We start from the raw sequence: 8,892 nt of genomic DNA, 5'->3' as shown, positions 1-8,892 counted from the left end.
CAACAGCAATGAGCATTTGCTCAGAAAGTAGAGGGACCCCCAAACCCGGAGAGCACCAAGGGGCAAGCTTGGGACAGAACAGCAACAGTGACCCTGGCCTGAGCACTACTGCTGCACCCAGAAAATGCAAAAGCAAGAGCAAACAGGGGCAAGGAAGCACTGGAGCTCCTACCCTGAATGCCATCCCCCAACACCTGCCCACCCAGGAACACCTAGGCTCATCTCAGGGGACCAACACCACCCCAGAAAGGCTACTTCTAGTAGCTCATCTGTCCCTTTCACACCAATGGGATCTGGGAGCCCAGACTTGCTCCCAGATCTCATATCAGCCTTTGGGAACATGTGTATCTCTTCCCAAAGAGGAGGGACCCCAAACAACAGAGAGCAACCTGGGGCAAGCTTGGGACACAGTAACGCCAATGTCCATAGGCAGAGCACCACCATGGGGACCAAGGGGCAGAAGGGAAAGTGCAAGTCAGGACAAGAAAACACTGGGGTTCATACACTTACTGCCACTCCCCAAAGCCTGCCCATACAGAAACCATTAGGCTCTCCTGGGGGAAAAAGGACCACCCCTGAGAAAGAACTCCTCTACTTATAGGTCTGTTCCCATATCACCAATGGGATCTGGGAGCCCAGACTTGGTCCCAGGTTTGACATCTCCCAGGGCAGCAATAAAAACCTGCTCAAAAAGTAGAGGAACCTCCAAAACTGGAGAGCAAAATGAGGGAAGTTTGGGACAGAACACTAAGAGTGTCCCTGGCCAGAGTACTACCACTGTCCCCCAAAAACAAAAGAACAAAAGAAAACAAAAAGAAGGATACACTGGAGTTCCTACCCTGAGTGCCACCCCCCAATACCTGCCCACCCAGGAACACCTAAGCTCATCTCAGGGGAACAACACCACCCCCAGAAAGGCTACCTCTGGTAGCTCATCTGTCTCTGTGACATCAGGGGGATCTGGGAGCCCAGACTTGCTCCCAGATCTCATATCAGCGTTTGGGGCCTTGTGCATCTCCTCTTAAAGAGGATGGACCCCAAGCAACAGACAGAAACCTGGGGCAAGCTTGGGACAGAGCACCTCCAGTGTCCATAGGCAGATGACCACCATGGGGACAAAGGGACAGAAGGTAACGTGCAAACAAGGGCAAGCAACATTCCTACATTTACTGCCATCCCACAAATTCTGTCCAAGCAGAACCCCTTAAGCTCTCCTGGGGGAACTAGCACCACACACAGAAAGGCCACCTCTATTGTGAGTTTGTCCTCATGCATTCAAAGGAATCTGGGAGCCCAGACTAGACTCGAATTTCATATCTGCCTTTGGGGCTATGTTCCTCTCCTCCCAAATTGGAGGAACAAGAAGCCCAAGACAGAGCTAATGGGGCAACTTGGGCTTCAACACCTTTAGTCCCACTAACCAGACCATCTGTATAGTGACCACCTTAAAAGGGAGAAAAAACAACTCTGTTCCTGGGGCTGAGGGAGCCACTCTTAAGTTCACCCCCTGCAGAAACCCTGAAGTCCACCTTGGGGCACCTACACCTCCATGAGCAAGGCTCTATATTCTTACACCCATGCCCTGACCTCTCACCCTGGCAGCTCTGCGTCTCTTAGGTTACATTTCTTACAAGTTACATGATATTTATCTCTTTTTCTCCTTAATCTTACATTTCCAGGATATGAGGCATGAGGAGATTGCATATAAACTGACAGGCCATAGCAGGAACTCTCCTTGCCATTCCTATCCCTAAAGTTAGGTATGGGGCCATGTGTAAGATGGAGAAAATCTGAGGCAACACTTAGATGCCAGAGAACTTTTTTAATATTATTGGGCATTAGTTCTTATCAAATGTATGATTTACTTTTGTTTCTAATAATGGGTGAACAAAAAACTTATAAAATGGGGTCAGTATAGATACTGAAAATTAATTTTACAACTTGCATGTTTATGCACAATGGTCTTATCACCTTAAATTAACTTAAGTTGTTATATTAGAATTGGTATTTTTTAAGGTGTTAACAAACAGTAGTTGTAATTAGTAAGGAAAACATAATATAAAATGAATAAGTGTAAAATTATATTTAATTTTTATAATAGCTATGGATTAAGGAATATAATTTTGTATAATTTTAAATAGTTGTATATAGCATTTTCTGTTTCTATTAGGTACATCATAATTTGTATAGCAACAATTAATCTTTTCAATTTAAGTTTAAATGAATTTGAATGATTATTTTAACCTGGAATGAGATGAGAGGTAGAGTTTTATTTTAAGAGAGGACACAGAAGCTATCAAAAGACATTTGGTGAAATAAGAAATACATATGTTCAATGAGCACAGGACAAAAATTTCCACTCATTAATACTAAAATAGAAGCAAAAGAATGACTAGATTTTACCTAACAAAATAGGAGTAATATTTACTGTCGTTAAATGTTGTGCCAATCCAAGTGTAGGGAATTATTTCTTTTAAATATTGTTGGGGAGAATGTAAATGGGTAGTATCAGGACAGTGATTTAATAAGTAATTTAAAAGTCTTAGAATTTTATGTGCCATTGACTTATCAATGACATTTTAGAAATTTATGTTAAAATAATGTTTATTTGAAAGCTGAGAGATTAAAAATAAATAAGGTAATCTCCCAGCAGTAAAAAAAAAAAAAAAAAAAAGTTTATTTGTAAAGAGAGAGCTGTAGGAATATTCCTGATAGCTGTTTTTAAGGTAGCAAGAATAATTTAAATGTCCAATATAGGGTTCTGGATAGATGAACTATATGCTAAAAGATCTGGCATTAAAATAATATTGGGTGCAATTTAAAATAATTTAGAAGTTTTAAAACTATTAATATGATTTTATATTTATAAAATGCATATATGTATATATATAAGTTATGTGCTTAATGTTAATAGTAGTTATATATGAATAGTAGAATTTTAAGATTCTTATGTATACTTCTTAATTTTTCTGAAATGGGTCTCTTGACAAAACTAAGGAAAGATGTTTTAATTTTGAAATGCATCTTAGTTTCTGTGCCAGCAAAGATCATCCACTGCTGCTTGGGGCAGATGAAATCCTGGTCTCAGCTGGGATGTAGATCTTCATGAGGACACTCACCAGCAAGACCATCAACTGGAGGTGGAGCCCACTGTCCCCACTGAGAAGGTCAAGGTAATGAATCAAGACCAGGATGGCAACTCCCCTACCCAGAAGGGGTTGATGTTTGCTGGCAACAGCTGGACAACTGGTGCACCCAGTCTTACTTGAATATCCAGGAGGAGTTCACTTTGCACATGGTGCAGCGCCACAGAGGTAGCATGCAGTGCTTCATGAAGACCCTGAAAACATGACCATCACCCTGGAGGAGGAGTTTAGTGACACAAATGAGAATGTCAAGGCAAAGATACAAGACAAGGAAGGCATTCTTCTGACCAACAGAGGTAGATCTAGCAAAGAGTTGGAAGACAGCACCCTCTCTGACTACAACATCCAGGAGTCCACACTACACCTGGTACTGCATCTCAGAGTTGGAATGCAGATCATCATGAAGACCCTGAAAGGCATGATGATCACCGTGGAGTTTGAGCCCAGTGACACCAGTGAGAATGTCAAAGCAGGGATGCAAGAAAAGGAAGGCATCCTGCCTGACCAACGGAGGTTGATCTTTGCTGACAAATACCTGGAAGAAGGATGCACCCTATCTGACTACGACACCCAGAAGGAGTCCACCCTGTACCCGGTGCTTCACCTCAGAGATGGGGTGCAGATCTTCATGAATACCCTGACCAGCATGACCAGCACACTCGAGTTGGAGCCCAGTGACACCATTGAGAATGTGAAGGCAAATACCCAACAGAAGGCAGGCATTCTTCCCGAACAGTTGAGGATGATCTAGCAAAGAAAGGGAAGACAGCACCGTGTGTGACCACAACATCTAGGAGGAGTCCACCCTGCACCTTGTGTTGTGCCTCAGAGGTGGGATGAAGATCTTCATGAAACCCTGACAGGCACAACCATCACCCTGGAGGTGGAGCCCAGTAAAAGCATAGAGAATGGCAAGGCAGGGATCCAAGAAAAGGAAGGCATCTTACCTGACTAGCAGAGGTTGATCTTTGCTGGCAAACACTGGAAAATGCCTGCAACCTGTCTGACTACAACATCTAAGAGGAATCCACACTGAACCTGGTGTTGCACCTAAGAGGGGGGATGCAGATCTTCATGAAGACCCTGACTGACATGACCATCACCCTGGAGGTGGAGTGAGTGAGACAAGTGAGAATGGCAAGGCAAAGATCTAAGACAAGAAGGCGAGAATCCCGACCAGCAGAGATGATCTTGAAAAGAGCCAGAAGACAGCAGCCTATTGAATTTCAATCCAGGAGTCAACCCTGCACCTGGTGCTGCATCTCAGAGGTGGGATGCAGATATTCATGAAAACCCTGACTTGCACGACCATCACCCTGAGGATGCACCTCAGTGACACCACTGAGTATGTAAAGGCAAAGATCCCAGGTAAGGTAGGCAACTCTCTGACCAGGAGAGTTTGAACTGGTGGCAACAGCTACAAGACTGGTGCACCATGTCTGACTATAACATCCAGAAGTAGTGCACCCTGCACCTGGTGTGCACGTCAGATGTGGGATGCAGATCATCTTGAAGACCCTGACTGGCATGACCATCACCCTGGAGGTGGAGCTCAGTGACACCATTGATAAAGGCAAGGCAATGATCCGAGACAAGGAAGGCAATTTTTGTGACCCGCACAAATTGATCTCACAAAAAGCTGGAAGACAGTAGCCTGTCAGATTTCAACATCCATGAGTTCAACCTGCACTTGGTGCTACATCTCAGGGGTGGGATGCAGATCTTCATGAAGACCCTGACTGGCACGAGCATCGCCATGGAGGTGGAGCCTAGTGACACCATGAAGAGTGTCAAGGCAAGAACCAAGTCAAGGAAGGCATCCTCCCTGACCAGCACAGGTTGATCGTTCCTGCCAAACAGCTGGACAACACAAGATGCCTTCTGGATGTTGCAGTGAGACAGGGTGTGTCTGTCTAAAAGCTGTTTTGCAGCAAAGATCAAGCTGTGCTGGTCAGGGAGGATGCCTTCCTTGATTTGGTTCTTGCCTTGACATTCTCCATGGTGCCACTGGGCTCCACCTCCAGGGTGATGGTTCTGCCAGTCAGGGTCTTCATGAAGATCTGCATCCCCCTTCTGAGGTGCAGAACCAGGTGCAGTGTGGACTCCTCCTGAATGCTGTAGTCACACAGGGTGTGCCTATCTTACAGTTCTGTGCCAGGAAAGATCAAGCACTGTTGTTTGGGGGAAATTAATTCCTTGTCTCATAGGTGGGATGTAATTCTTCATGAGGACCCTGACTAGCATGACCACCAATCTGTTGGTGGAACCCATTGACACATTGAGAATGTCAAGGTAATGATTCAAGACAGATTGGCATCTCCCCTAACCAGCAGAGGTTGATGTTTCCTGCAACAACTGGATGACTGGTGCACCCTTTCTTAGTTGAAGATCTACAAGTAGTCCACCGCCACCTGGTGCTACACTTCATATGTGGGATGCAGATCTTTATGAATCTGACTGGCAAGACCATAAACCTGGAGGTGGAGCTCAGTGACACTAATAAGAATGTCAAGGCAAAGATCCAAGACAAGGAAGGCATTCTTCTGACCAGCAGAGTTTGATCTAGCGAAGAGATGGAAGACAGCACATTGTCTGACTACAATATCCAGGAGTCTTCCCTGCACCTGGTCCTTCACCTGAGAGGTGGGATGCAGATCTTCATGAAGACCCTGACCCACAAGACCATCACCCTAGAGGTGGAAATAGTGACATCACTGAGAATGTCAAGGCAAAGATGCCAATCAAGGAAGGTATCCTCCCTGACCAGCAGAGGTTGTTTTTTACTGGCAAAAGCTAGAAGACTGGTGCACTCTGCTGCCTAAACATCCATAAGGAGTCCACCCTGCAACTGGTGCTGAACCTCAGAGGTGAGATGCAGATCATCATGAAGACCCTGACTAGGATGACCATAACACTGGATGTGGACAACAATGACACCATTGAGAATGGCAAGGCAAATATCCAAGACAAGGAAGGCAATCTTCATGACCAGCAGAGATTGTTCTCACAAAGAGCTTTAAGACAGTATCCTGTAGGATTCCAACATCCAGGAGTCCACCTGGCAAAACTGGTGCTGCATCTCAGAGGTGGGATGCAGATCTTCATGAAGAACCTGACAGGCAGACCATCAACCTGGAGGTGGACCTCAGTGATACCATTGAAAATGTCAAGGCAAAGATCCAAGTCAAGGAAGGCATCTTCTGATCAGCATAGGTTGATCAAGCAAAGAGGAAGAAGACAGCAACCTGTCTGACTACATATTGGAAGAGCCCACCCTGCACCTTTTGTTGTGCCTAGGAGGAGGGATGCATATCTTCATGAAACTGTGACAGGCACAACCATATCCTGGAGGTATGGACCAGTGACAAAATAGAGAATGGCAAGGCAGGGATCCAGGAAAAGGAAGGCATCCTCCCTGAGCAACAGAGGTTGATATTTGCTGGCAAACAGCTGGAGATGGTGCAACCTGTCTGACTAAAACATCTAGGAGTTGTACACTCTGCACCTGGTACAGTTCCTAAGGGGGGGATGCGGACCTACATGAAAACCCTGACTGGCATGACCATCATCCTAGTGGTGGACCTCACTGACACCATGGAGAATGTCAAGGCAAGAACCAAGTCAAGGAAGGCATCCTCCCTGACCAGCACAGGTTGATCTTTACTGACAAACTAGACTCCTTCTGGATGTGTAGTGAAAAAAGGTGTGTCTGTCTTACAGAATTTTCCAGCAAAGATCAACCCATGCTTGTCAGGGAGGATGTCTTCCTTGACTTGGTTCTTGCTTTGACATTCTCCATGGTGTCACTTGGCTCCACCTCCAGGGTGATGGTCATGCCAGTCAGGTTCTTCATGAAGATCTGCATCCCACTCGGAGGTGCAGCACCAGGTGCAGGGTGGACTCCTCCTGGATGTTGTAGTCAGACAGGGTGTGCCTGTCTTCCAGATCTGTGCCTGCAAAGATCAAACATGCTCCTTGGGGAGATGAATTCCTTGCCTTAGTGGTAGGATGTAGATCTTCATGAGGACGCTGACACTCAAGACTATAACCTGCAGGTGGAGCCCATTGACACCATTGAGAAAGTCATGGTAACTATCCAAGACAGGGTGGCAACTTCCCTAACCAGCAGTGGTTGATGTTTGCTGGCAACAGCTGGAAGACTGGTGAGCCTTCTCTTTCTTGAACATCAAGAAGGAGTCCAGTGGCTCCTGGTCTAACCTCAGAGTTCAGATGCAGATCTTCATGAAGAATCTGACTGGCATGACCACCAGCTTGGAGGTGGAGTGCATTGACAACAATGAGAATATCAAGACAAAGATCCAAGCCAAGGAAGGCATTCTTCTGACGAGCAGAGATTGATCTAGCAAGAGATGGAAGACAGCACGCTATCTGACTACAACATCCAGGAGTCCACACTATACCTGGTGCTGCGCCTCAGAGGTGGGATGCACATCTTCCTCAAGACCTGAAAGGCACAAACATCACTCTGCAGGTTGAGCTCAGTGACACCATTGAGGTGTGAGGGCAGGAATCCAAGGAAAGGAAGGCATCCTCCCTGACCAGCAGAGGTTGAATTTTGAGGGCAACAACTGGAACACAGGTGCACCCTCTCTTACTTGAATATCCAGGAGAAGTTCACCCTCCACTTTTTGCAGTATCTCTGAGGTGCAATGCAGATCTTCATGAATGCCCTGACCAGCATGACTACCCCCCTTGAAGTGGAGTCCAGTGACAAAATTGAGAATGTCAAGGCAAAGATCCAAGATAAGGAAGGCATCCTTTCAACAAACAGTGGTTGTTCTTTGCTGGAAAATAGCTGGAAGATGGATGCACCCTATCTGACTACAACTCCAAGAAGGAGTCCACCCTGTACCTGGTGCTGTACCTCTTAGGTGGGTTGCAGATCTTCATGAAGTCCTTGACCGACACCACCATCACCCTGGAGGTGGAGCCCAGTGACACCATTGAGACTGTCAAGGCAAAAAGTCAAGACAAGGCATTATTCATGACCAGTTGAAGTTGATCTAGCAAAGAACTGAAGACAGTACGATGTCTGACTACAACATCTAGTAGGAGTCAACCTGCACCTTGTGTTGTGACTCAGAGGTTGAATGCAGATTATCATGAAACCCTGACAGGCATGACCATCACCCTGGTGATATAGCCAAGTAAAACCACAGAGAATGGCAAGGAAAGATCTCAGTCATGAAATGCCTACACCTTGACCAACAGACGGTGACATTTGCTGGCAACAGTTAGAAGACTGGTGCACCTTTCCTGACCAACACATCCAGAAGGAGTCCACCCAGAACCTGGTGCTGCACCTCCAAGGTGGGATGCAGATTTTCGTGAAGACACTGACAGGCAATACCTTCACCCTGGAGGTGGATCCCAGTGACATAATTGAGAATGGCAAGGCAAAGATGCAAGACAAGGAAAGCAATCGTCCTGAACAGTAAAGATTTATCTCACAAAGAGTTGGAAGACAGTAGCCTGTCAGATTTCAACATCTAGGGATCTAACCTGCACCTGGTGCTGCATCTCAGAGGTGGGATGCTGATCTTCATGATGATCTTGACTGACATGAACTTTACCCTAGAGGCGGAGCCCAGTGACACCATTGAGAATGTCAAGGCAAGAACCAAGTCAATGAAGGCATTCCCCCTGACCAGCACAGGTTGATCTTTGCTGGAAAACAGCTGTAAGACAGACACACCTGGTCTCACTACAATATCCTGAAGGAGTA

At 45.9% G+C, this 8,892-nt stretch overlaps 2 pseudogenes; one reads left to right on the top strand and one right to left on the bottom strand.

Annotated features, from left to right (window-relative positions):
* The window catches only part of LOC124973587 (uncharacterized), a 68,509-nt pseudogene extending 59,658 nt beyond the window's left edge, over window positions 1-8,851 (top strand).
* The window catches only part of LOC124973588 (uncharacterized), a 118,257-nt pseudogene that overhangs the window by 56,088 nt on the left and 53,277 nt on the right, over window positions 1-8,892 (bottom strand).

Source organism: Sciurus carolinensis, unplaced genomic scaffold, assembly GCF_902686445.1.
Source record: "Sciurus carolinensis unplaced genomic scaffold, mSciCar1.2, whole genome shotgun sequence".
Lineage (NCBI taxonomy): Eukaryota > Metazoa > Chordata > Mammalia > Rodentia > Sciuridae > Sciurus > Sciurus carolinensis.
Note: the sequence above shows the minus strand (reverse complement) of the source record. Positions and strands in the feature narration are given on the sequence as shown.